We start from the raw sequence: 25,728 nt of genomic DNA, 5'->3' as shown, positions 1-25,728 counted from the left end.
TCCAAGCCCCTCTGGTCAGCTCCAAGCCGAGGACTTTTGCTCTGGTACATTCAGTAGTCAGTCTCTACTCATGTCATCTCTGCTTCAATCACTTAATAAAGTTAGGAATAACCGATTAATGTGTATAAAACTACCACAAAAATGAACTTTTGCAAATACCTATTGCATCATTTTCTTTAATTTCTTTATTATAAGTTATTGCAATTTGCATGCATTTTCTCGTAAAAATTAATGAGATTACTGTCACATGTTGCTCAGATTTGATAACAACGCACTCATTGCCAACTAGCCATGTCCAGCTCAGCAGATTTCCAAATTGCTGCCATAAATTAACAAAATGGTAGAAAGTATTTTGCAGCTTACAAGGTCCCTAGGCATTTGTTGGCATGAGTCATGGTTCTCAAGGAAAAGCACAGTATATGGGAAATAGTGAAGAAATGAGGATTCAGTTAATATTGAATTTTTAAAAATGCCACTGCTAATATTAATACAAACAGTATCACTAAGGTCTGGTAGGATCAAAAGGAGACCTGCCTCCTGGAAACATTCCCAGCCCCAGGACTGTTAGGGAGTTAATAGTCTATAATAGAATCTATTCATGCTCCTAGATTAGTCTGTCAAAGACAATTAATCAAAATACAAAGCACTTTTCTTCTCAAAATAGAAATGTATACACAGTTAATGTGACAGTTGTATCACTGACATTTTCTAGGGGTTTTCTTCATGTATTTTGCTGAAGTTACAGGTAGAGGAATGGGAGATAAGGCCTGGATAGGCAAATTTACAAAGGGAGGAAGGTCACTTGAAGGAAACAACCAGAAATCCACTTCTGTTTGTATGAACTTATTTAAAATCATATACATCCATTCAGTAAAAATGCTGATTTTTACAGAGACTGCATTTATGTATGCACTTTCTATCCTTTGGAATGTGTTTGACAAATGCCTTTGCAATAAACATGCAGGGCTGTATTCTGCCATCATACACATGTAATCTCATTGACTTTAGTGACACTGTATCAACATTGCTGAAGACAGAGTTTGCACCATTCAAGGATCTCATTTTTGAAGATAATTGAAAACATCTCTGATTAGAAGGAAAGGGGATTTTCCATTAGAATCTATTTTTTATACAAAAGTATTACTTCATAGTGTGTAGCTGGTTTTGTTCTTGCTTCTTTTCTTATGCAAAACAAATTTATAGGCAATTTTCATAAAAAGGAATCAGAATAAAGTCAATTTTATAGCAAGAAATAATTGAGATAATTATTTATTTCAGTGCTGACTCAGAGCCGGTATTAGCCCGCTGGTAGTTAACTTGCACAGAAAACCCCAGAGTTTTACTTCACCCTCTCTTAAAAGATCAGATGAATATTTATGAATCAGTTATTTGATCACATTTACTCCTGATCATGCTTGATTCATTTAACTGGAAAAGGCCCAAACGTCTGGAGCCAGGCTGTGGTAGGGTGCAGCAGGGCTGTGCTTTCCTGGCACTGAGTTTGCAGTTCCATCCTCCTCAGGGTCCCTTGCATGGCAGTAGTGTCTGGCATGTGGCTTAGAGCTGGAGTGTCCTACAGGCAGCTGCATCTTCCACCGCTGGCATTGTCTTATCCACCTTATCTTGCTATTGAGCCATGATCCTCTAGGGGTGACACCTTGAAAGCCTGAATTTTTCATTTTGATTTTGTGGTGAAAACGAATGTTGAAATGCCAGGAACACTCTCAGACTGAAAACCACAGATCCTGGCTCTCTATGGCAGAGAAGTTGGACTATGAACATAGATGGCGCAAGTGCCAGTTTCTACACTGACGCACATGCAAATAAATTATGCGATTGGAGCATGCTTTTGCTGATGATTTTACATTCAGTTATAGTCCCAGAAGTTCATGTTCATTGTCTGAGGGGTTTGGGGGGTGAAGAAAGGCCTGTAATAGAGAGTTTGATCCTGCCAAATTTGGAAATAAGCCTTCTCCTTTTCAAAGGTACTGCCTTTCCTCTGGCTTAACATTTTTTTGGTACTGGTTCTTTGGTGACAGGAATTCTTGCTGCCTCTGAATACCTGTCATGGCCATGCAAAAACATTTGGCATTTGGTTAAATCTTCCCCCTTTGCTTTTTTTTTTACCCAGCAGGGAAGCACAGTGGGAGACACTTCGAGACAATACAAAATTGTAGTTTTAGGCATTTGTTTCTTATTATATTCGCCCTTCCCAGGAAGAGAGGATACAGAAAGCACAACCTATAAAGCTAACGAGGGCAGATGCACAGACAAATGTAACACCAAATTCTTTTAAAATGAATGTGGTAGTAGTGGGATGGCTTTCACGTCTAAGGGCCCCAGGCTCTAGTGACTGGATGCTGAGTCAGGGGAGGTTTAGGTAAGATATTAGGAAAAGGTTTTTCACTCAAAGGGTGGCTGAGCACTGGAACAGGCTCCCCAAGGAAGCGGTCACAGCACCAAGCCTGACAGAGTTCAAGAAGCATTTGAACAATGCTCTCAGGCACATGATGTGTGTCCTGTGAAGGGCCAGGAGTTGGACTCAATGATCCTGATGGGTCCCTTCCAACTCAGCATATTCTATGATTCTATAATACCCAGCTCCCATCAGTGATGCTTTCTTCCTAGGATCACAAAGATCCCCCTGAGTCTGCTTGCTAACAACTTTTGTGCTACAATGGATACTTTCCGACTCCTAAGTCTGGTATACGTCATACTTGAATGCCCTGAAGAGATTACTTTTGATTGCCTACCCAAAACCAGCTGTTGGGTAACTACTTGACGAAGGTTAGTTTTGGACACTTCCGAAAATGAAGGATAACAGTGTTTAGTTACTCTGAGTCACACAGACCTGTTTCAAGAACTTCTATTGATGTTCTTTTGGTAATTTCTCCAGTGCATGCTTTTATTTTAATCTCTCATGGGCTTAAAGCTTTCTGGAACTGGAGCTGAACAGGCATACCAAGAAGACTCATACATTTGGCTATTAGTTGGACTCACTAGAAATGAGAAGTCTAGCTTGCAAAACATTTTGAGATGTCAGCATTTATTTTAGTTACACTGATGATCAAAAGACTGTTGAAATTTGTCAGGAAAAAAAATGAGGGAAAAGAAGGAAAGCATTTATTAAGGCAGTGATGTGTTCACTCACCTGATGAGAGGAATCAAACTTAGGCAATGCTCAGTCTTGAGCATTAAGATTATCTGTCTGTTTCTTTCTCCTTTTAATCAGAAATATAATTCTGAACCCCAAAACATTACTAACAAAAGTTTCAATTACAGATATATTTCCTTGAACAGTTTTGGTTTCAATGAAAAAGCATTTTCTGGTGAAAAACATTTAATTGAAAAGTTCCTATCCAGCTCAGATGTTTTGACATCCTGTTCAAGCACTACAGACTTGTGGGCAGTCAACTGGAAAGCAACAACGAAGCAAGCCTTTTATTTTGTATTTTATTTTATTCAGGTTACAAAAACCAGTTACATATTGCAATAATTATATATTTTATATATTTTGTCTCATTCTGAATGATAAGCCATAGCTTGGTTACTTAAATTTATGTATTTTTTAAAAAACTTACTTCTTTTGGACTGTTGCTGAGAAAAATCTACTTTCCTTTCCTTTTTATGCATTTTAAATCAATGAAAACAAAACCAAACAGAAAATATTCAGAGAAGTTCTGTGACAAAATAAAATGGAAGAATGTGCTATTAATGCAGGGTATTTGTGTGTCAGTGGAGGAAGCATTCCAGCCTGTGTTGTTTCATGCAGAGAGTACAAGTGCCAGGGTGATGTGACTCACGTGGGTGAAAAATCTGCCAGGACATTTTGGTCTGCCACAAGGAACTTGCCTACCTCAGCAGAGTAGAGGGAGGAGTGACACTGTCCCATGGCTTCACTCTCCTGTGGAGAGTGAGCAGTGCTCACCTCCTGTACCAGCACTGTGCATGACTTCAGCCCAGCATGTGTTATGGGTGCTGAAACATTGTCACTTTAGCCATCCACAGGGATTGAGCTTGCTGGCACTGCTGGCTCTTGAGCCACAGTCCACCTATTGCCTGAGAAATTACAGGAGGCAGATACCAGCACGTGCTCAGAAACATGTTTACACATGACTTTAAACAAGATTTTCAGAAAAAGAGAAAAGGTATCATAGTGAGCCTACATGGTGGTTGGCAAAAACCTGGAGATTTGATGGTTGTTCACTCACTTTTATAAATTTATTAAAAAGATGGTAACTTGCCATAAAGTCACCAATCCCATTCACGTTTATACCTGCTCTCTGGTGCTGGAGTTTTACCTAGAATTTAGCTGAAATCTTTCAGGAATGTAATTATTCAACGGCCTCCTTATTCAAAATGGGTTATATTCTTATATACTTTCCCATTTTTTTCTTCTAAAAGATTCTGATTACAATACATTTTTCCTAATATTTCATTGAATGAAACAGTGCCCAATGGTGTGAACGAGGGATGAGGGAAGAGGAGATCCTAAGAGCTATACTTTTTTCTGACCAGCCCTGAGCAGATGTTCCTACTGTGGTTTCCCTTTTGTCTCAGGAAAGTCCACTTTTGTAGGGATGCTGGGTGCAGACATTTTCAGAAAATGCTGTCAGCACAACTCCTACAGAGCTGCAGGAGGAAGGGAGGGGACTGGAGGAGTGTGGTAGGGGCCCAAGCATTTTTGGTACAACAGTCACAGCATAGAGTTGCAATATCAGCAGTGAGACCACTGTCAACTACAGGAAAAACATTTCCATTTCCTACCATAGGTCACAACATTTGATAGCCTCACTGACATGAACGCCACTAAAGAGCAAATCAGCCCAGTATGCAAGGCTAGTCTGGATTGATCTACAACAAATCCCACTTGTCTTGACCAGCAGAAAGGCCCAGAACTCCTTGGGCAAGATTCTTGCAAAAGAGGAAAAACATCCCGAGCAGAAAGGATACAGGGACAAAAATGCTGAGCTGCAGGTTGAGCATAGTGCTGTGGAGGATGGCTGTCCCACCCCACACAAGTATGGGGAGGTGCAGCAAAGCCTTGTTGTGCAGACTGGCTGTCTTATTTGCCACACAGCTGTGTTATATAAGATTCAGCTCAAGACTGGAGTACCTGCACTGAAGTGTTTGCACAGAGGGGTCAACACCTAAGCTCAGTTGCCTCCACAGAGACTTCTCATATTGCCTGAGATGCTACAGGATCTGAGACATCTATGGGGAGGTGACAGATGCAACACAGGACATCCCAGTGCAGCACATCGAAACCTGGAATAATGCCCTGAAGCACCTAGTTCAGCATTCAGCACCTGTCAGCAACCTGGCCATGTTCAAGGCTGTGTAACTTCCCAATACAGTCAAAAGATTCTAGAAAATAATTTGGTTTGCCAAGAACTGGGCTCTTAATGGCATGGACAGGCACTGACTGTACTGATAAAATCTCCATTATGGGGACTGTAGGTACCTAGCTCACATGAAGATGACTAAATGTAGATATTTTAGTCTTTGAGTCCTCAATCAAGATAAGAAAAAAACCCAAATCTGTGCATATCAAAAGCACTCTGCCACCTCAAGCCAAGCTGCTGCTAGTAGCCTCTTCTACAGCAGCAAGGACAAAGACATCCTGAAGTTAACTAGGGTTGCTGTTGACTCCATTGTGCCTCACAGGCAAGTTCTAACCAGGGCATTTAAAACTCAAATCAAGGAAATAATCCAGAAAAATTAACTCCCCACAAACATTAGGCCTGGGACAGTCTTCTTGAATGTGCTGAACTAGTCTCTTTTCAGTATGTCCCAAGTTCAACAAAAAGAGATGAATTTTGAGTGGCTGTAGTCCTCCTCCAGCAGGACCAGGTCCTGAGCCATCTGAGTATGTTACAAAGGGGCTTGGTACTGCTCCTAATCCACTTCTCATGCTGATGTTAAGAAAGACCTGATAGTCTAGGACTGTCTTAATGTCTTGTTGCCAGAAGCATCTCATTCCATATACATTTCGTGTACACCAACACTATCACTCAAATATTTCCTGAAGAGCTACTCCCTTCTCTTAGCCTGGTATCTATCGACATGCTGTCTTCTTTTCTCCTTAGGAACTAGATTATGTCCCTCTACTACCCTCATTTTTGCTCAGCTACTTGTCACCTTTTCTCCTTTATCTGCTTGTCTGGTAGTGCTGCAGTCTGAATCAGCCCAGTATTTTTTTAAAATAAGTCTCTGTTTTGGAAGTAGAAGCAACGATGGAGTCCAAGCAGTTCTGGGAAGCACAGGCTGGTGTTGAGTCTGCAATGGCAAAAAGCTAATACCCTGTCAAGTAATAAAGGGTATTTTAAAGAAACTCGTTTTGGCTGGACTGTTAACTGATCTACAAAGGCAGGCATCAAGTGACTGTGAAGCTGTTGGGGCCATGGCAAAGCAAATTTTCAATTTTTATTGTTGCTTTTGTGTTTTGACATTTTTTTTTTTTTTACAAAAAACCCTACTCTAAGCAGTAGTACTGTGCTAATGGGGGGTTTAGATGGATTTGAGCGGGAGTTCAGAATTTCTGTATAATTCAAAGGCGTGTCAAGCCAGAAAACCTGCCAGTAGTCTGAGAGACAGTATAAAGTCCACCAAATAGTGAATATGCTCAGAAAAGGAGAAGAAACATCCATTGTTAGGCAACTGCTGCACCTTCTGCAGTAAAATCTTTTCCTTATAATGTTCTCATGTTGTCTGGGCCCACGCAGAGGGCTCACGGTGCCTGTTTCTAAGCATTTGCATGGGGTGATGGAGGTTTCTCTGATTCAGACAGTGAAAAACAACTGTGTTACATTTCCAAATGATGTCTGAGCTCCCCTTTGCCACGGTGAAAACAGCTCTGCAAGGAACAGGGCAACACAGCAACCAGCCCTAATTTCAGCAATGCCACCTTGTTTATCTATCCTACATAGAGGTTGTATACTGCATTTTATGCTACTGTTAGGGTATGTCTGTCACGTATTGGCCTCATAAGTCACCAACGTACCTGTAACAAATGTGGATAAAGCCTTCCCAAATCTTCGTTCGCGAAGCCCAGCCATGATGATGCTACTGTAACACACAGGCTTTCCTACAGGTGCTCCACATGCACTGGGAAATACATGATGCTCAAGCCATGGAGCTTGCATTCCATGGATGTGTTGGTTACAGGTACATCTGGGCCCTTGTCCAACCAGGCCAGATGTGTGAGCCAGTTGTAGGCAAGATGCTGTAAGGCTGCTTTAGTGCACATTGGGGCTGTTCCCTGTGGGGCTGTGTGTCATGCCAACAGGGCATGCAGTCCTGTGCTGGCAGGAAGAGATGCTCTGGCTGAGTTTGTACCCACCCATGTAATGTAACCCTGGGTGAAAATCAGTCTGGGTGCACGTGCTATCTTTCCTTTGCAAATCCATCCAGATTCAAAGTGCCTGTAGACCAGCATAAGAATATAAAATCTAAGGCATATTTTGAGAATGGGGAGCCCTTGGAGCAGAGCTGTGTAAGCAGCTGACTCTGCACATGTGGAGTGCAAAGAGAGGTCTGCAAGGACCAGTGTAAGGCAGCTCAGCCTGCCTGCTAGCTTAGGGGGAATGAAGGGAGGTGACACGAGAAGAGGTGAGCTGTCTTGCTGGAGGAGGACATTTCTGACCTTGCTGCCATCATGTTCTACCCGCCACTGCACTGGGAGGTAAAACTGGTAACTCATGACTTTGCAGAAGTATTTTTAAAGTGAGCAGTTGCTTCTGCCTTAGCAAAACTCATCCTACTGTTCCCACCAGTCTTTCCAAAAAACATCTGAAAGACAAGGCTATCAGCTAGATAAACTGCTGGACTACTTGCAAAATAAAAAAGCTCTACTTTTTCCTCAGTGCAAGCATAAACTTTCCCTGCAGCCTCTCCCTGCCCTGCAAACCATCAGACACTCCTGCCTTTTTTCATTGGGTCCGCAGCCTGCTTTTTAGATCTGCAAGATTAGCATCACTGGTGTGAACATCCAAAAGTAAGCTAGGCAAGTGCTTGGTTTATGACAATCTCAGCTGCAAAATTTCTGGCCCTGTGGCAGTGGAATGATTTCAGTCCTTACTATGTTCTGATTGCAGCCTTAAATGTGCTTTTTTATTTTTTTTCTGCAATGGAGTCTTTTTCAAAGGAATGACTCTGTAATAAACAATAAATGTATAAATTAAAACATTGCGTGCATGCCTTAAAACCATAGCACAAAACACTGAAAGAAAATATTCTGGCTTGGAGAATCTTTTGCTGCAAGAGTCAGCTATCCAGATAATGGATCCTTATAAGTATGTAGGACAAATAGCTCTATGAACCATCTGGGACTCACTCAGCAGTGGGGAACAGACTGTTAGACTTGCAAGATCAGCACGCAAGAGTGATTGCTGATCAGTCACTGCTGCTTTGCAGAGAAAACAAAGGCTTTAGCATTTAAGCTATTAATAGTTTTCACCTAGTCCAAGTTTTGCAAGATGTATTTATTGCTCCAGACCATAACTTCAAAATTTGTTAGATGTTTTTCCAGATTGTTGTTTCATAATAGATTTAAGCTGACCCATATTCACTTGTTCCTATGTCTCTCATGTGCCAGCATTAAATTCTATGAAGTCCCTGGCTGAGCCACATCTGGATGAGAAGTAACCAGGTATAAAACCCAGCAAAATTCCTTTTCAGATTATAATTTCCTAACTCAGCTCATTCCACAGATGCAGGGACGGTGCTGCTGAAACAAAAGGGCACAAATAGCTGGAATCAGGTCTTTTGGGGTCAGCATCCGCTTCAGTCAATTTATGCTCATTGTGGGAGCTTAATCTAGTTGGGCTGGATACTTACCTTCACCTTATTACAGTGGAAGGAAAGAATAGTTAAAAGCAGTTACAATTTTAATCAATTATCAATGTGCTATTTCAGTATAAATCTAATTTGCGATTGCTTCTAACTGAAAAAATGCCTATTACTGCCCAGAAAAAAAAATGGCAAAAAATAATGTAGTTAATGATTTTATAATCAGGTGAGATTTTGTACCTTGCCTCCATAAGGTTGCAATTTTCAGTTAGGTACTGATACATTTAACAATGGCTAATTAAATGTCTAAAGTCACAGCTCCTTGCAGAACCTCCTGCGCCCCATGCTAATTTGGCTCAATCTGAGAAGCATTACTGCTTGAAAACAGTTAATACAGCTTGCCTCTGGAAAACCAGGACTGCAGTTCAACTCCAAATGAAGGAATCTGCAGGTGGTGTATGTAGGAGTCTGTCTGAGTATTGTGTGCCCAAGTTGTCTTTCCAGCTAGCAGAGGTGGGTGGTTTGGTTGCCTGCAGGAAGGAGTTGTCATCTAGAATACACAGGGTGCAGTGACCTCCCAGAGGGGCCAGTGGCTGCGACAGAGGGCTTCAAGGGCTGTGCCCCCTGCCATGTGGGGACCAGGGCTTATACTGCAGAACTAGAAGCCTCTGGTCATGTATCTCAATCCTTCCACTAGCCCACAGCCAGCCTTGTTCAGCTGGATGCCCACCTGAAGCAGATTCAGCTGCCCAGACACAAGTATTTGGTGCCATTCAAGCACCTAGAACACCTTCATGGGGTTGGCAGGACTTTTAGGAAACCTCTCTCTACCCCTGGAGCAGCAATGAGAGGGTAGGTGAGATTTCAGGTCGTTCTGAATGCCTGTATTGAGGCAGTAAAGGGGGCTTAAGAACTGACTTTCCCTCCATTCACAAGCTGTGATGAGAATACTATCCTGCTGGACTGCAATTTAACATTGTAGATCAAAATCAGAGACCTCTGGCAATGCATTTGTGGCATAAGGTGCTTCTTGATGCCAGCCAGGGCATCACAATCAGTTTGTTAGGAAATGGTGATGTTAATGGCGCGGTAACTATCAATACATAAATTAGTTGCTGATTTGCCAGGGTTCAAAATACCAGGCCTTGCTAGGCTCTGATTCTGCTGTCCTGCACTCCAGAATAATAACCCAGACTTGAGTGGGGCCATTAGATTGAGTAATCAGGTCCAATTAGAGATGTCACAGAATGCACCTCCCAGTAACCTTCTGGTTGGGAGAGCCAGTCCTTGAGCCAGCCACCCTCTTCCTGCAAAGGTCAGTGTGTCCCCAGTGACACACAGTTTTATCTTGAATAATGGTCCTTCCAAAAATATTTCAACTGCTGAAAAAGCTGAACATCTGGCCATGAAAACTTTCCCGAGATAAGGAGGTAGGTGTCATCCCAGGTACTCTTTGATGGAAAACAGTGCTGGAGCACTACTGGGGAACACAAAGACCTGGCTGTGGTGCTTTGTTTTAGTCTACCCTGGAACACAGTCTTGATTGTGCCTACCTGGACCTTCATTAATATCTCTTATTTGGTTTTCATATCTTTCTATGTTTGAATTTCCTTTGGTGTTGGGTGGAAGATGCAAGCCAACACCAACGGCAGCTGACCAGTCAAGGGAAGTACAGGGACACTGGAATACAAACAGGACAGCCCGAAGTGCCCCTCTGGTGGGGAAGAGTCTGATTGATTGATGTCTTATCCTGCCACCAGCTCCAGTAAGCTCAGCAGCGGGAAGAATGAAGAACTGAACTGTGTTGAGTTAGGGATGATTGTTTCTCTGGTGGAGCATGAAAGGAATGAAGAGGGATTTATATCTAATATTGCTTTGAACTGATTTAGTTAATCTCCAAAACTGGCTCAATGCTTCTTGCTACTACTCACTATTTGTGCTGTGTGGTGAGCTGCACAATCACTCTGTGCTTTCCTTGCTGTGATTGAGTGACAAACATTTATTGGAAGAGAATAACAAATGGTACAAATGGTGAATCATTACATTTCAGGCATGAATTCTTAGATGAATGATCATTCATGCTAAAATTAGTAATGCTCACAAGGGCAAAATAAATGTGCAGGGATTGTCCAAATAGCTCCAATAAGAAATATAACGAATTGGAATAGCTAAACTTTGCACTTTTTTTGGTTAAAATTTTATATTAGATAGGGTTTTTTTATGCCACACAATGTTACTACCCTAAAATGATTTATGGACTAAGTGATCTGTATTTCTCTCTTTCTTATGAAATGGTTTATGGTTTGTATAGCAACAGCAGTACTATTCCAGGCATTAAAATGTGAGGCTCAGCTTAGATGTGCTTTTGATTTGGAATTCATAAATAGCATTTATTGCATTTAGGATAGCAGAATGACAGTGTTTTGAAATCATCAGTGCATTATATCAGACAGAGGACAGTCTGGTAGTTCCTGGAGGCAGTTCTTTGCTCCAGGCTGGCTCTGTTATGCACGCTCTCATTATTTTCAGTGAGTGGCAGCTAAAGGAGACCATGCACATGTCCCAAGGCCACGTGAGGGTCATCACTTCACAGCACTAAAGTGGTTAACTATTCATTTATAGCCCACTTACAGTGTAAGTATTCCCAGACCAGACATATAACATTTTTAGCAGGACACTGTATTCCTCTCCATAGATTATTCTCTTTGCTTTTAAATAGTTTAGCCTGCATTTTCAGACAGCATAAAATTGTCCTGTAAAACTGTAAGGATATGAATACACTTACATACACCTCTGAAACACAGAAACATACACACATTTTTCCTTGTTCTGCAAACGGGATCCCAGTCAGCATCTAGTGGGTCTGCTCTTTCCTCGCCACAGAGGAACACAAGGCAGATGTTGCTGCTGCATCAGGTTCCTCAGCCAACTGCCTGAAGGTACATACCAAGAGTTTAGTCTTCAAATCACACAAAAATAACTTACAAATAGAGGTGCAGTGAGTCTGACATCTTGCAGAACAAGCATTTAGATGGAACACCTTTTCAGGCTTCTGTGCAGAGGAGATAGCAGAGCAAGCTGTGGCTTTTATTAATCAGGAATTTTCCTTCTCGATGTTTGACTCCCATGGAATAAAACATGTTCATCCAGAGGGTGTACAATTGCTGGAGGAAAATGCCTTGGCACCTGCTGCCATTTAAAGATAAAAGGGCTGTCCTGGATTTGGAAATGTATATGTGTGCAGATCATCCTGCCGGAGCACCAAGGAAACAAATTTGAAGCATGTGCAACCCAATTCCTCTTGGCAGTGGGCCTGACAGATTTTTGTAGCTTGAGAAGACCATACATTCAGATATGATATTTTAAGAGTCAGTCTTTCCTAAGAACTGTGCTGACATTAACCTCTTGCCTGCAGACGACTCACCCAGTCTTGTAGCTGAATTTAGATCAGTGGCTTGATCACTCTGAAACACTTGTCTCTATATTAATTCTCAGAGCCTGCCTGCATTAAAATATACCTGCTTCTGTGTGACAGCCCATTTAATTAAAGTGATCCACAAATGATACCTTAGGAAGATCTGGTCAAAGTATACATGAGAGAGGCAGCTCTCTTTGCTTCAGCTGAACTTTTCTACCTGTTTGCCATGATCTGATAGAGCTAGCTCTTTCTTAGAGCCCATCTGCACATCTATCTCTTTAAATCCCAAATTTCACAGATGAAATGCAGTAGAAGTTCTTTGGCCTCAGGTTCCAGGCATAGGGTGTGAAGACTTCTTAACAAACTCTTTTGTAACTTGACCAAAATCCTTCACTTGTGCTGTCCTGCCTGCAGTTACAGAGCACTTGACTTCCTTGGGCAAAAGGCTGTAGAACTCCCAGGTTGTGCAGGGCTGGAAGAGGTGTCCTGCTACCCCATAGGTTCAGCTCTGCACTAAGCTCCTCTGCAGAGGACACATTGCTGCCCTGGATCCAATGGAAGTGGGACACTATAGTCTGTGGACACATGGGAGAAAAGGATGGCAAAAGTAAAAGCATTAATGCAAAACCTGTGGTTACTTTAGCTAAAAGTAAGTTTTATCTGGCACTGATGGTGCCTTTTCTCAGGATTAGACAGTATGTAATTACAGATGCAATTACAGCCTAGATAAAACTGAAACATTCCGACTTGAATTTTAAGCCTACAAAAAAGAGTGCCTGCTCCACCATGATGCCTCACTTTGGGAAAAAACATCAAGGGCATATTCTTGTGGTAAACCCTTTTCTGGTCTTCTTGCATGGTCTCTCTAAATCACCATTTGACTTAATGTCTTCATCTGTCCATTTTATATTTGTTTAACTGGATTTAGTGAAGAGCAGAGACGGGCAGAAGTTAAACTGTAAAAGACTGAACAAGACACCTCTTCTGGTAGCCAGTTTCCTCAGACAACTCTGCTGAATCATTTGCTCAGGATTTTTTCAAAGCAACACAGACTACTGAAAATAAATTAGACCTCACAAGCCCTTTTGCCCTTCATATCTCTGCAAAGCTTTCACATGTTGCTGGTTTGATTTTTCTGCTTTCAGTTTCAGTGTGATTTATAATCGCAAGGAATATACAAACCGGTTCACAGTGGTCAGTGGGTTAATGGGTGTTAAAATTTGCTTTTCACTGTACTGTGCTACTGTATATTAAGAACCTTACATGAAGAGTCAGAGCACACACAATCTTCTCTGTCATCTAAGGTAGAATAGTGAGCTTAAGCTCAGAAAAATCCATCTGACTATGGCAGTGTATACACCTACAGTGACATTGTTATAGTAGGGATGACTGCAACTTCTCATGAAAGTTTTACTTTCCAATTGGCTCTCCATCTGGAAAATCACCTCTCCACCTGGAAAAGCTGCTTGGGAGATGAACATTCTATAGTTTGGGATTTTGGTAATTTAAGCACCGCTTCTTGTTCCCCCAAGAAGAAATGTGAATAACATCTCCTTGTTGAGTTTAATTTTAAGCGTAGAGCAATTGCCACAGGATGTTTCAGATATTAAAAGTAGTTACAAGAAGTCAAAGAAGGAAGTTCATCAAGGTCACAGTAAACTCAGCAAGACTGGCAGGAGCTGTTGGTGACAGAGAGGTGATGACAGAGCACGCAGAGGGGAGGCTGTAGCCCTCTCCTCTCCAATTGCTGGCGTGCTTCCTAACATAGCTCTTTTACTGGCCACTATTGGAGTCAGAGTTGCTGTTATGGGGAGCTTTTTTTTTGTGCTGACATGATTTTCCCATGGGCTTTAGTTAAGGTGCAGGCAGAGCAAAAAGGAGGTATGAGACAAAACTGGAGTGATGAGAAGACAATGTTCCTGAGAAAAGCTCAGTGTTTCTGCATGGGCAGAACTTGTGACTTGCAGCATGAGACAGGACAAAGAAGTTGTCATCCTGGGAACACAAGTGAGCCTATGGCTCTCACTGCCTTGCAGATTTTCTACATTTTGCACAATACAACTTTTTGTTAGATTGGTCATAAGTACCAAGGAATAGTGAGAATTATATGACACCAGAAGAAGAAAATACATCTGAATTAGAGACCTTCTGATTAATCTAGGGCGTACTCAATACATTTTGTTTGAATTTTATGAGCATGAGAAAGCCTGTTTCAAACCATCAAATGTGAATTTCTTATAATTTTATGTCAAAACCATGAATGTTTCTTCATCAGCACACAAAATTACTAATTGATTAGCTACTTCATAGAAACTGAAAACATATTTTGGTAAAAGATGGCTTCATCTTTCGTTTTTCTGGGGTTCGTATTCGCCCTTAAAACATTTAATGCCTTGCAAATAATGACAGCTTGCTGATATTTTTTCTTTTCTGTCATATAACAAAAAGGATTGCTACATAATTTATCTTTGCTTTCCATGCCTGTTTCCTAGAGCATCCTTTCCAGATAGGTTGAAGGGCATCAAGTTTGACCTAGCATCACTTCAAACGTTTTCTTAAGTGACCTGTTCTGTGGAGTGTTCTGAACTTGACTTCATAACCAACTTTGTTTTCTCCTTTCCCCTTTATTGTATTACTTAGGTCTGACCAATATTGTTTATGTTTTTGTTTTCATGGGGTTTGGTGCACAAAACATAGGCCTCTAATGCACTGTAAGCCTGTAAGACGTGTTCTCTTCTACCTCTGTGTTGAAGCCAGATAAACAAGCACACACTTGCACATGCATTTACAAGTCCAGTGTTAAGCCAAAATAATATCATCCTTAATTATGACTGTAAGTGAAGTGAATTTCTCAAAGCTGGCCACTGTAATTTTTTCTAATCAATTATTAAACAGTTTAATTTTGAAGAAGAGAGGCCATATTTCAAATGTTACGTTCCTGAACTGACTCAATACATTTTTTATAAGATGTAGATTTTTTAAGAGAACAGGGTCTCAAAGATGGGTATGAACAGCATTTGTGTTTTTGCTGGATCTAGTTTTCCTGCCAAAAGCAGGTGTTCAGCATTCACTTTCTATTTTGCCTTCATCTGCATTTTGTGCTTATTAACAAAATACACCTGAGAGGCCTGCCAAGTTCCTTTAACACCCCCTTGGGTATACCTGCCTCACTCTCTAATTTAGCTGTTTATAGTAGCGTAGTATAGTAGCAAGAAAATAAATTCTGGGCACTGGGAATTTGGCATTGGGAAATGCAATTGGGAATGCAATTGGGAATACAAACACACACTGGAAATCTCAGAGCTGCAACAAGCTGGGGTTTGCACAGGAGGGGAGGAGCAGCTCCAATGAGCTGGGAGTGCCCTGGGAAGAGGGGCCAACAGCCTTCTTGGTGGCATGGACACCTCTGTCTAGCTGGCCATCAGCCACTGATGGACTGCAAGGACAACAGCAAAGGCTTTTCAACAGCATTTTGTGCAGTTCAGTGCTTACCTCCAAAAGGCTCATCCACAGCATGCTGGGGTGCTGACACCCCCAGGCCAAGCAGCACAAATAGGAAGCTCCCAGCAAGGCTCCCCTCTGTCCAGTGGATATCCTCACTGCCAGGGAAAAGTGCAGGTCATAGCTCTGCATCCAAGGTCACTCATGGGCGCACTTCAGAGCTCCAGAGCTTGGCATTGTAGGGAGCCCTGGGATCTTAACTCTGTGTTTATTCTGCCGTGGAATAACTGTGGATAATTTGAAAATTTCCCCTGGAAGAGAAAGCCTTAAAAATAGTCCGTTCAATGTAAGAGTGGCTCTGAAAGGTTTAGAATTATTTCAAATTGAAATTTTCCTTTTGAAAAACATACGTAGACATATAAACTTTTTAACCTTCTAATGAAATTTTTATATGTTCTGTAAAACAGAGACGATTTATTAATGTCCAAGACCTTTTTTAAAAAGTCTTTATGGATAACTTCTGATTAGTTCTAAGTGGAGTGTTTTATTTAATTTTCTATATTAAATGTTTCATACTTGTTAAAACTAAAAAACATTTGAAAGAAAGAATGCAAATAATTCATTCTTATTCAGCAAATTTTCATAGAATTTTCATGTTGTCTCTATGTATTGGAAAACACTATGTTATGTAAAGTAAGTTGTTTTAATCCATGTAAAGGAACAGTTGATTATAATAATTTTTAAATAATTGAAGTCATCAGTAAATTATCCAGATAGTTTGACTTAGTTATTACAACCTAATAGAATATTGGATTATGTGCTAGTAATTGTGATATCACTAAATAATATAGAAATAGCAATACAAAGCCTTACATTTGGCTGCAAGGAGAAGCCACAACATAAATGTAGTTTGAAATTAAATTTCTTTTTTTCCTTTACATACGTTATTTTTCATTTGAAAAACAAATGTTTTCATGGGCTATTTTTCAAGATCAGTATGATTTTGTGAATAGGATGTGAATAAAACAATAAACAATGTTTTTGTCAAAAAGGCTTTTTCCCAGAGAGCAGCAATGCTGGCAGAACCAGTCAGTCAGGTTTCCCCTGAGGTGCCCAGGAGGGCTGGAGCACCACCCGGCTCAGCTGGAGGTCGTGGCTGGTGGAAGCTGCCATCAGGCAGTCTCATTACTCATTACACTCCATCACAGCCCATACCCGTCTCACAGCGCACAGAAATGCCCCCTGAGGCAGGATCTTGTTTTGTAAAGGTGGTTACAGGCAATGGGTGGACAGTCCATAACCTATCAGAATATCATAAATTTAGGGAGAGAAGTGGAAGGGTGAAGAGAGATTAGTGGGTTTCGGACACAATAACAGTAAGACATAATATAGTGATATTAAAGCTGGCATGGGTCAGTTATGCCCCTCTGACAGAGACAGGCAAAACAGTCATTTATCAGTGCATTCATTTAAGTCAAGGAATTTGTTTCAGATGGGCACATTTCCACCTGTGCTGAGTGCCTCATACTGACACTTTACCAACACACACCACTGTGCCTAGTGATACATAGTGGGCTGGTACTGGTCAGGCAGATGCACACCGTGGCAGTGCAGCTCAGGCACCATGAACCCTACTTAACGTATGTCCTTCAAGTGTATATCTTCAGAAAACATGCAAGGAGTAGAGCAGCCAAAACTCAACAGGTTAGATTTATATGATCCGCATTCTTTAGCTGTAGTGATCTTGATGTGATGACCACGCTTGTATTCCTAACTGTTGAAAGCCCTAACATTGGCCAGACTTTGGATCAATACCATGGCAAACACTGACAGTGTACCACGGGGAAGAAGAGCTTTGGTTCCGGCCCTGCTGGTGCATTCAAAGCCCTCCTTCCAAAACAGACTGTTGAGATGGCAGACACAAGCTGGAGATAGCAACAGGTTATTTTTAATATAAGGATCAGATTAGCCTGAGTTCTGGCAACATGAGGTGAAATGAGAGCCTCCTCCTCCCATCTTTGGCCTTGCATGAACTGTAGCTCAGCAAGACAAACCCCAGGAACATGATGACAGGGTGCACCAATTACTGATACTTACAGATGCACATTCCTTCCCACTATGAACCACTTTTAAAGTGTTTTTGCTAGCTGTGAGAACACAAGCACTAGCACACTGGGATAGTGAACTCTGCTGAGCAGCACAATATTGGCACAGGATTTATTCTACATTTCTGTCTCCAATACACCCATACTGTACATTTTTAATAATCCTTTCCACAGATGTTTGTGCCTATCAGTAGCTAAAAGCTCTTCTAAAGTTCTACCAACTTTCATTAATAATCCAGTTCACTGGGAAAAAAAAAAGTGTATTTCAGGCATGTTGTCCTTATCTCTTATTTCTTGAAATTACAGGACCATAGAGGTAATATCCTGGGCTTATTATATTTCTACCTTCGTAAACCGTGGGAAAATGAAGGCTGTAGATTTCATTTCTATCACAGAACTCTATAATTCCAAAGAACTGTGAAATAACAGCATTACTATGTCATGTCTCTTACAAAGGTACATGTGGTCAGCAAGACGCCTTTAATATTAGGCTGTCATTCTTTTACTCTGCAGCAAGCCACAATATAAAAAGTAGCATCAGAGAAGATGTGGTATATGGTCCTTACAATGAAGGTAGAAGAGCTGTGCAGTGGTTGTCCATCATAAGTGGAAGGCCTGTTCTCAGGCTTCTATGGGATGCTGCTTGGATGACACTGCTCTTGGGCATCCTCCTGGCCATCTTTCCCAGAGGTACTGACACAGCAGCAAGGGGTAGGGCAGCAACATCTGCAGCTCTCCTGGCTCCTGCCTCCCAACATCAATAGCAGAAGGGGGTAGCACAGAGAGCTACTATATCTGGACCCTAAGAAATAAAACCATTTTGAAAGCACTCATAGCTAACAGCAATCAGAAGAGGAGCAGATATTTAGCAGGCAGAATGTCAGCAGTCCACTCAAGGCAGCCAGTACTTCCAGTCCCATGGACATTTGTAGCCAGGCTGTATTTTAATTTACTATTGCAGTCAGTGGTGAAGGAAAATACAAAACACACATATTCCTCTGCAAGTGATGTGCTCAATCCCTTTCTTGATGGAATGAGAGGAGTAATGTGGCACCTGTGGCCATTCATGACTCCAGGGGACTAATCTGGTCTGATCATCTGGTCTGCTCTGACACCTAGGCTGCTCTTCTTTGCTGCAGTCAATCAGAATAACATATAAAAATATAAACATGTAAAAATCTAAGGTCTGCTTAGAAATGTCCTCTTTTTGCTGCACTCAAAAGACAAGGCTTTCTGACACTTTGCCAAGCAAAAGAGTTTTCAGAGACTTTAGTCTGCAGCACTGGAAAGGCCAGACCGCTCCATTTCCCTCACAGCTGCATTAACTGGCCATTTCGTCTCAATTAGGGAGAAGGAATCAGTTGGCATTGTCTGTTCCCTGTGCAATGGACTGAGAAATATCACATTATTTATTCTGTACAAACTGAATGAGCCTAGAAAGATTCATTTCTTCTCAGTCTGCTTTGACAATGTAATTTGTTATGTTGCATTTAATTCTACAAGCTAGAACTAAGCTAGGAAAATGCAGGGTATCAGAAACCATCTGCAAGTCAGTTCAGTGCCCAAGAAGGAGTTGGTTCCCTGGAACACCATGGGCCCTGTGCTGGCCCTGTGCACAGCAATGAGTTGCTGAACCAGTAAGCCTGGGACAATGGTGTGTCAGCTGTATCCCATTATTTTGTGAGTGGACATGCACTATTCCTATATGATAATTTTGTGGGTCTTTCTGTGATTATTGCACCTGTAGCACCAGTTAGTAGAGTTTTCAGTGCTGCAGGCACCTATGTACCAAGTGTGCACTGAATTAAATAACAGTGGAAGCCTCCACTAGTCCAAAGTGATCCATCAATGGGTGAAGCAATAGACAAAGGGTCTGGAGGCCTGGCTAATGTTTCCAGCCTTGCCCTCAGGCAGGCTCATTTTCATACCTGTCTGCTTGTGTCTATCTTCTGCATCAACTGTAATAGGTTAGGGGCAGGACCATCCTAAGAAGGGTCTGCACAGCACCTGGCACACCCTCCTCCTCTTCTCAATCTCAGTTGTACAAGTCTGCATCCTTCCACCACGAATAATCATGAAAATGGTCCTTTATATACTGTAGGTGCAGCAGGGGAGAAAGCTTGGTCATTTTTTTTCTCGGACTTTACTTGCCTAATCTATTTTTAAAGTATAGAATTGGTCCAGAAAAAGGAACTGCACTTTACACAATCTTACTTTAATAATTTCCTAATTCCTTCATCTTTTACTCAAAAATATTGAGCAAAACTGTTGTATCTTTTGTTTTTTCTCTATACTTGGATTTTCTGTTGGCTATTGCAGTTGAAGTTAATCCATGCTAAGTGCTTTGGGCCAAATTTTGCGTGGATTTACGTGGCAAAATTAAGTGACTTTCAAATAGTGCAGGATACACTTCACTGTCTGTCTTAAAATTTTCTCTAATTTTAGACAATATTACTATGTGTACTAAAAGAGATTAACTGCAGTTGCTAGGATCAGACAGCTCAGGCAAGCACTGAACTTTGCATACTGCTTTTTCATTTCCTTTGTTTTTGCCATTCTAAAATATCTTCTTACTGAAAACAAGGACCTGTGCAGGACACTGGTACATCACTTAGACATCCCTGTAGGTCCAAGTCATCTCACCTGTGCATAACCATTGCTGACACATGCTCACCTGACTTTGCACTTCTTAGAGAATTGCTTCCTACCTTTCCAGACCATTTCTCCCATTTGTCATGCTCATATTGAAGTCCAAGGCTTGCCTTCGAAGTGCTTGCAGCTGCTCCTGGCCCTATTTGTACACCTTCTCCTTTTTATAGCCTTTTTAGGAAGAAGGATTGAGTTGCCTTTTAGATGAAAAACAGGATTTGGTGCTGGGGGGGAAGCATCTCCTGGAGAGAAAGGAGCTGTCTATTCTTCCAGTCCTGGTCCCCTGTCAAGAACAGCACCTGAATATCTAACATAGGCTGGCAGCTGGGAGGGCAGGCACTGGGCCGCTACAGCCTGCCTGTGAGGACATTAAAAAACAACTGTGTGTGAAAAGATAAACTTGTAATGCTGCCAAGTTAAGCAAGACCTATGGTATGATGAATTTCTCAGCCACTAATCTATAAATTATTTTAAAGCTGCCTGTGGCGTGGCAGCTTTGCTCTCTTTTCCAGAGTAGTGAGCCATTACCAATGAGAAAATGAATAACCAGCTTGTTGCTTTCTTACCCTTTATTTCTTCCTAGGACCAGTGAAAATTTACTGAAGGTCTTGTGACATCTAGGCATTGTGCTAGTCTCTGATGCAAACTGTTGCAGTTTGAACTGGCGTCAAAGGTGTTGCCTCAGTTTACAGCAGCTAAGAATTTGATCTTCTGTAATTTTGGAGTATGATGTCAGCTCTCCACTAGCCATTGTCCAGGGATAGTACATTCTGGCTGTACAGGGCAAGGGGAGACATGAGTGAGCACAGCCCCAAGAAAGTACCAGTCCAGCGCAGATGGCGAGGAGCCAGTAATCCTGGCAGCTACAGACTGTTTCCAGCAGCAATGCTGGAGTGTCTCTATATTACAGACCCAACAGAGCGAGCTCTAGCCTGGCTTGTTTATTTATGTGCAGAACCACATTCGATACTCCCACAGCACTGTGCTGTACCTGGGCTGATAAGCCTCCCTGAGACTGATGTGCAGGAGACAGCAGTAGCTAGCTTGGAGCACACAGAGCCAAGGCAGAGTGACAATGAATTTGACCTTCCTTCCAGACCTGAGCTGGCTCCATGCAAAAAAACAGTTTGCAGAGCAGAGCGGGATTACTGTGCAGAGATATCTCAGCTGGCCCTGCAAAGAGCTGCTTGAAGTCAGCTGAATGATTTAATCTAGGTTAACATGCTTCCAGGTAAGTCAAATACCAAATCGATCAGGCAAATATTCACACCGCTGAATCTATATCCAGTGTAGCTAGCTCATCCAGAGTAGAGTGTAGACTGATTTCTGAGAAATCCAAATTAACTGGACCTTAAAAAACCCCAAAAACTGAGCAAAAGAAAATATTCCCTCAGGTTTTTCAGTCTTGTGAAAAGCATAAGTATTAGTTTGTTCATTTTAGCTGCATTTTGCTTGCAAGGTAATCTCTTGCTCCTTCAGTCAGAATTCAATTTTAAAAAGGGGAGCAATAATGCATATTTTATGTTGATGGAATCCATAGGGAATCTCAAAATATTTTGCAAACACTAAAGGATAAATCTTTCCAATAGACCTTGGAGGTAAAATTATAAAATCATAGGCATTTTATAGATGGCAAACCAGAGGGAGCAGTTTTGTTCTAGGACCCACAGGAAATCTGTACGAAACTGAAAATTCACGTAAGCTTTCTCAGATTTATAGCATTTTCTGCCTTGCTTCATGTTGACACACTACTTCTCTGACATATTTAGATTGCCATATAATACTTTGTTTTTCCAGATGATAAAGAGCTAATTCTTATTTAAACAAATGAATTTTCAGTCTTTATAAATTAGGAAGCAGGCAGCATTTCCTCCAGCTGCCATTCAGCAATTACACCATTTGAAAATGGTATCCAGTGATTTGTGATAGCGTAATCCCTTTGGAGTATGAAAGTAGCTCCAGAGTCAGGCTTGATTAGAAATGCCCAGTTGACTGCCAGGGACAAATTTCAAACAGGCTTATGCTGCACTGCTGATACAGTTGTATGCACGAATCGAACAATCAAACACACAAATGCATTTTCAAAACTAAACTGTGCAGCTCTAAACCCATTTTCTGGCCTAAAGAGTGTCACATGCCAAGTGCATAAACAGAAAAACAGTTCTTCATGTGCCCTCAGAACAGTGAGCAGTATTAATCCGTTGAGCTCATCTATATTTGCAGTCTGTCAGCTCTAGGCTTGGGACATTATTGTACCAGGAGGATATTTTAAACATTATGAAACTCACAACCACGGAGTCTTTTGCATATCCACAATATAAACTCATTCTAAGGACAAAAGTAGTATTTAAAGCCTGTGCCAGAGCACCTCAAAGTCTCTCCTTGAAATCAGGTTTTGAACTACACGGGGGTTTTTTTACCCTTGTTTAACATGAGACAAAGCCCAACCAGACTGAGGAAATTACAACAGAAGCATTTCCTTGTGTTATCATTCAAAATCTTTTATGTTATGTAGCCATTTTTTTCTTAGAGGAAGAAACCTGAAGTTTCAAGAGTGAAATCAAAATTGTTGCAGATGTGAACTGGTGAAAAATGAAGCATATTCCTAGTCAGACAATTGGCCTGGGGACACTGAACCTCATGTGTGTAATTTCTCTCCTGAGTTGAACTCTGCTTTCCCAGGTGCTCTCCAGCAGAAAATCCCACCAGGTGCCTTCCAAAAGTCTGTGTGCAGCTGATGTAGAACCCTCTGGCCAGACACCAAAGAATGCAGCTGCAGGTACACTAGATATCCCTCTGCAGAGCTATAAAATTGATTGGCTCTGTTTGAAAAGCTGACATGAGAGGACAGTAAACATCACCAAAATCATGCCAAACAGAACATGAGGGAGAGATGGATACAGAAATACGAATACAACAGAATGCAATTTAGAAATACATGTTTATCCATTTTATTTGTGCAGACATTACCTTTTCTCTGCCTCCATCAGAGGGATCAGTGCAGCTTTGCAGCACAGGAGGAAGGAACGCTGGGCATCTGGGTCACATGTGAAGTGTGGTTCTGTGTCGTCCAGCAGTGATGTTGAGCCAAGAAGCCTGAGCAGCCTGTGCCAGTACTGAAGCTCATCATAATGCCTAGTGTGAGCCTTTCTGTACAGTAAACCAACTGATTTCAAATAACTCTACGCCAGCAGACAGATACCACAGGCCCTTTGGCTGTAGCACAGCTCTTTTTGTCTGTGCTCCTGGATGACCAGGAAGGGCTGTGATTCCAAGATCTCACTAGCTATTTTTTGCAGACAAAAAATACCTTTTAAAAGCAGCGCAGCTCTGCAGGTCTTACAGCAACCTCCGTGGGGAAAAAAAAAGGGAGGCTTTTGTTCTATGTCATACAATAAGAAGTGCGATGCATTACTACTAATAATAATGTCTGGAACACAGTGAATTATTAGCTTATGCCTGGCTCTAATTTCTGTATCAAATTTGCATTTATTTTTCACTTTGCTAAATCTACAATATGAACATGGCACCAGACATATCCATCGGAAAAAAATTTCTGACATGGAGGGGAAGTGTGACAGCACTTTTGGGAGGCACAGGTTGAATCTCCTTAACCTTGGTCTACAGGTATGTCAACTTTACTTTCAACAGCATTATATTCCTGATGAACATCGTGCTTGGAATTTGCCCCAGTTATCGCGCTGCCTACTCACACTCACTCATTTATAGTAACTTGTTTGGAGAGCTGATGTCTAAGTTGGCAGATATTTCAAAGAGCTGCTTTGATTCAGTCCTCTCTCTTAAAAACTGTGTTAATTTTGTTTAATCATTCTTAAGAGATAGGAAGCAGGGGCTAGTTTTGCCCCTTGAAGGGTGTGTTGCATGTCTGACAGAGCAACACGAGGGCCCTAGGTTGAGTTATTCCAGAGCAAATTAGGTTCATCAAAAAAGAAATTCCTATTGTGGAGGTGAAAGAGGTATTTTTAATCCATTAGGATGCTAGTTATGATTATTTTGTGAAACATGTAATCTCTTCTGACAAGGCTTAAAACAATGTACCATGCAGCCCAGACCTTCATCTTGGTAAAGTTGAATGTATTTCTTCTCATGTAAATAAACTTTGTTTCTCTGTTGATGAAGCTCCTCATATTTTCATCTCAAATCCCTTTTCAGAGGTGCAATTATTCAGAGCCTTGTTTACCAAGTTCCTTAGCTGAAACAAGCAACAGCTTTGCCAAGTGTTCTCCCTCTTGCCTCCGCATCGGGAGGTTTTAACATGCTGACAGTATCCAATATGGTCTTTCCCTGCTGAGCCACAGCAATTTTTCCAGGAGCTTTTCATGGAAGGTGGCACCAGTCCAACCCCAAGGGCATTTCTGTTGGAACTGTGTATTATGTAAAACATGAAAGTCACTCACCTTTGAAGAATCCAGCCCAACCCAGCTTCCTCTCAGGCTGCTATTCAGTGATGAACAAAGGCGAAGCTCAGACATCTCTGCCCCACAGTGAGCATTTCAGGACCACATACTGCTTCCAGTCCTGCTCAGGCTTGAAACTTGGAGCCCAATGTATCATTTGCACATGTCCCGAAACCATAACAGATAAACATCTTCCTGATACTGCATAGCAAAGGCACTACATCAGGGGGACCTTGAAACCTCTCAAACTGAAAAAAGGGAAAGTGTATTTACTCAGATTTCATGCACAGAAAGTGTCAGCCCTTTTGCCTACTCCACCTACAGACACATCTCAGCTTGGACCTGCCACTGGATGGAGAGGTTTCCTGGTTCCAGGACTGATCTCTCACACCTCTCCTCGCAAAGAAGAGATGTTATACTGCTTTTTTTCTACTGTTAAAATTTACAACCCACTTAAATACAAGAGATCACCCTCTGAGAACTCTTATACTGGAACTGGAGTGAGCACAGATGAAATAAAGAAAGGAATTTTGCTTCTACAGTGACTAATTTTTTGTTCTGTCTTGCTTTTCCTTTTTATTCATCTACTTATTCCTCTTTTACACTTCCATTCCCTTTCTTTCCTTTGTTATGTATTTCTCTCCTCACTCTTCCTTACCACTTTGATAGCAGTCCCTTTCTGGTAGATTTTCGGGTTAAAGTTTCGCTCCTTAAACACAAACACAAGTGGCCATGGTAGACAGGAGCTGCTTGCTGCTGGTGCCTCAGGTTTTCAGCATCCCTCTGCTTTGTTTACAGGATATTGGTGAGAAAGAGGAGAACCCGCAGCAGCTGATGGGCAAGTTGTGGTACTGCTGTGGTCATGATACACAGCTGGAGCTATGTTGCAATAGGGTCAACATGGGAA

The 25,728-nt window shown here is 41.5% G+C and overlaps 1 long non-coding RNA gene across 1 annotated transcript; it reads left to right on the top strand.

Annotated features, from left to right (window-relative positions):
• The first annotated feature begins 21,362 nt into the window (after positions 1-21,362).
• Positions 21,363-25,370, top strand: LOC116787315. The gene is made up of 2 exons (XR_004357243.1): positions 21,363-21,634; positions 25,146-25,370. It is a non-coding gene; the product is annotated as an uncharacterized LOC116787315 (long non-coding RNA).
• The last annotated feature ends 358 nt before the right edge of the window (positions 25,371-25,728 follow it).

This window comes from Chiroxiphia lanceolata, chromosome 5, assembly GCF_009829145.1.
Source record: "Chiroxiphia lanceolata isolate bChiLan1 chromosome 5, bChiLan1.pri, whole genome shotgun sequence".
Lineage (NCBI taxonomy): Eukaryota > Metazoa > Chordata > Aves > Passeriformes > Pipridae > Chiroxiphia > Chiroxiphia lanceolata.
This window is presented reverse-complemented; position numbering and strand designations above follow the sequence as displayed.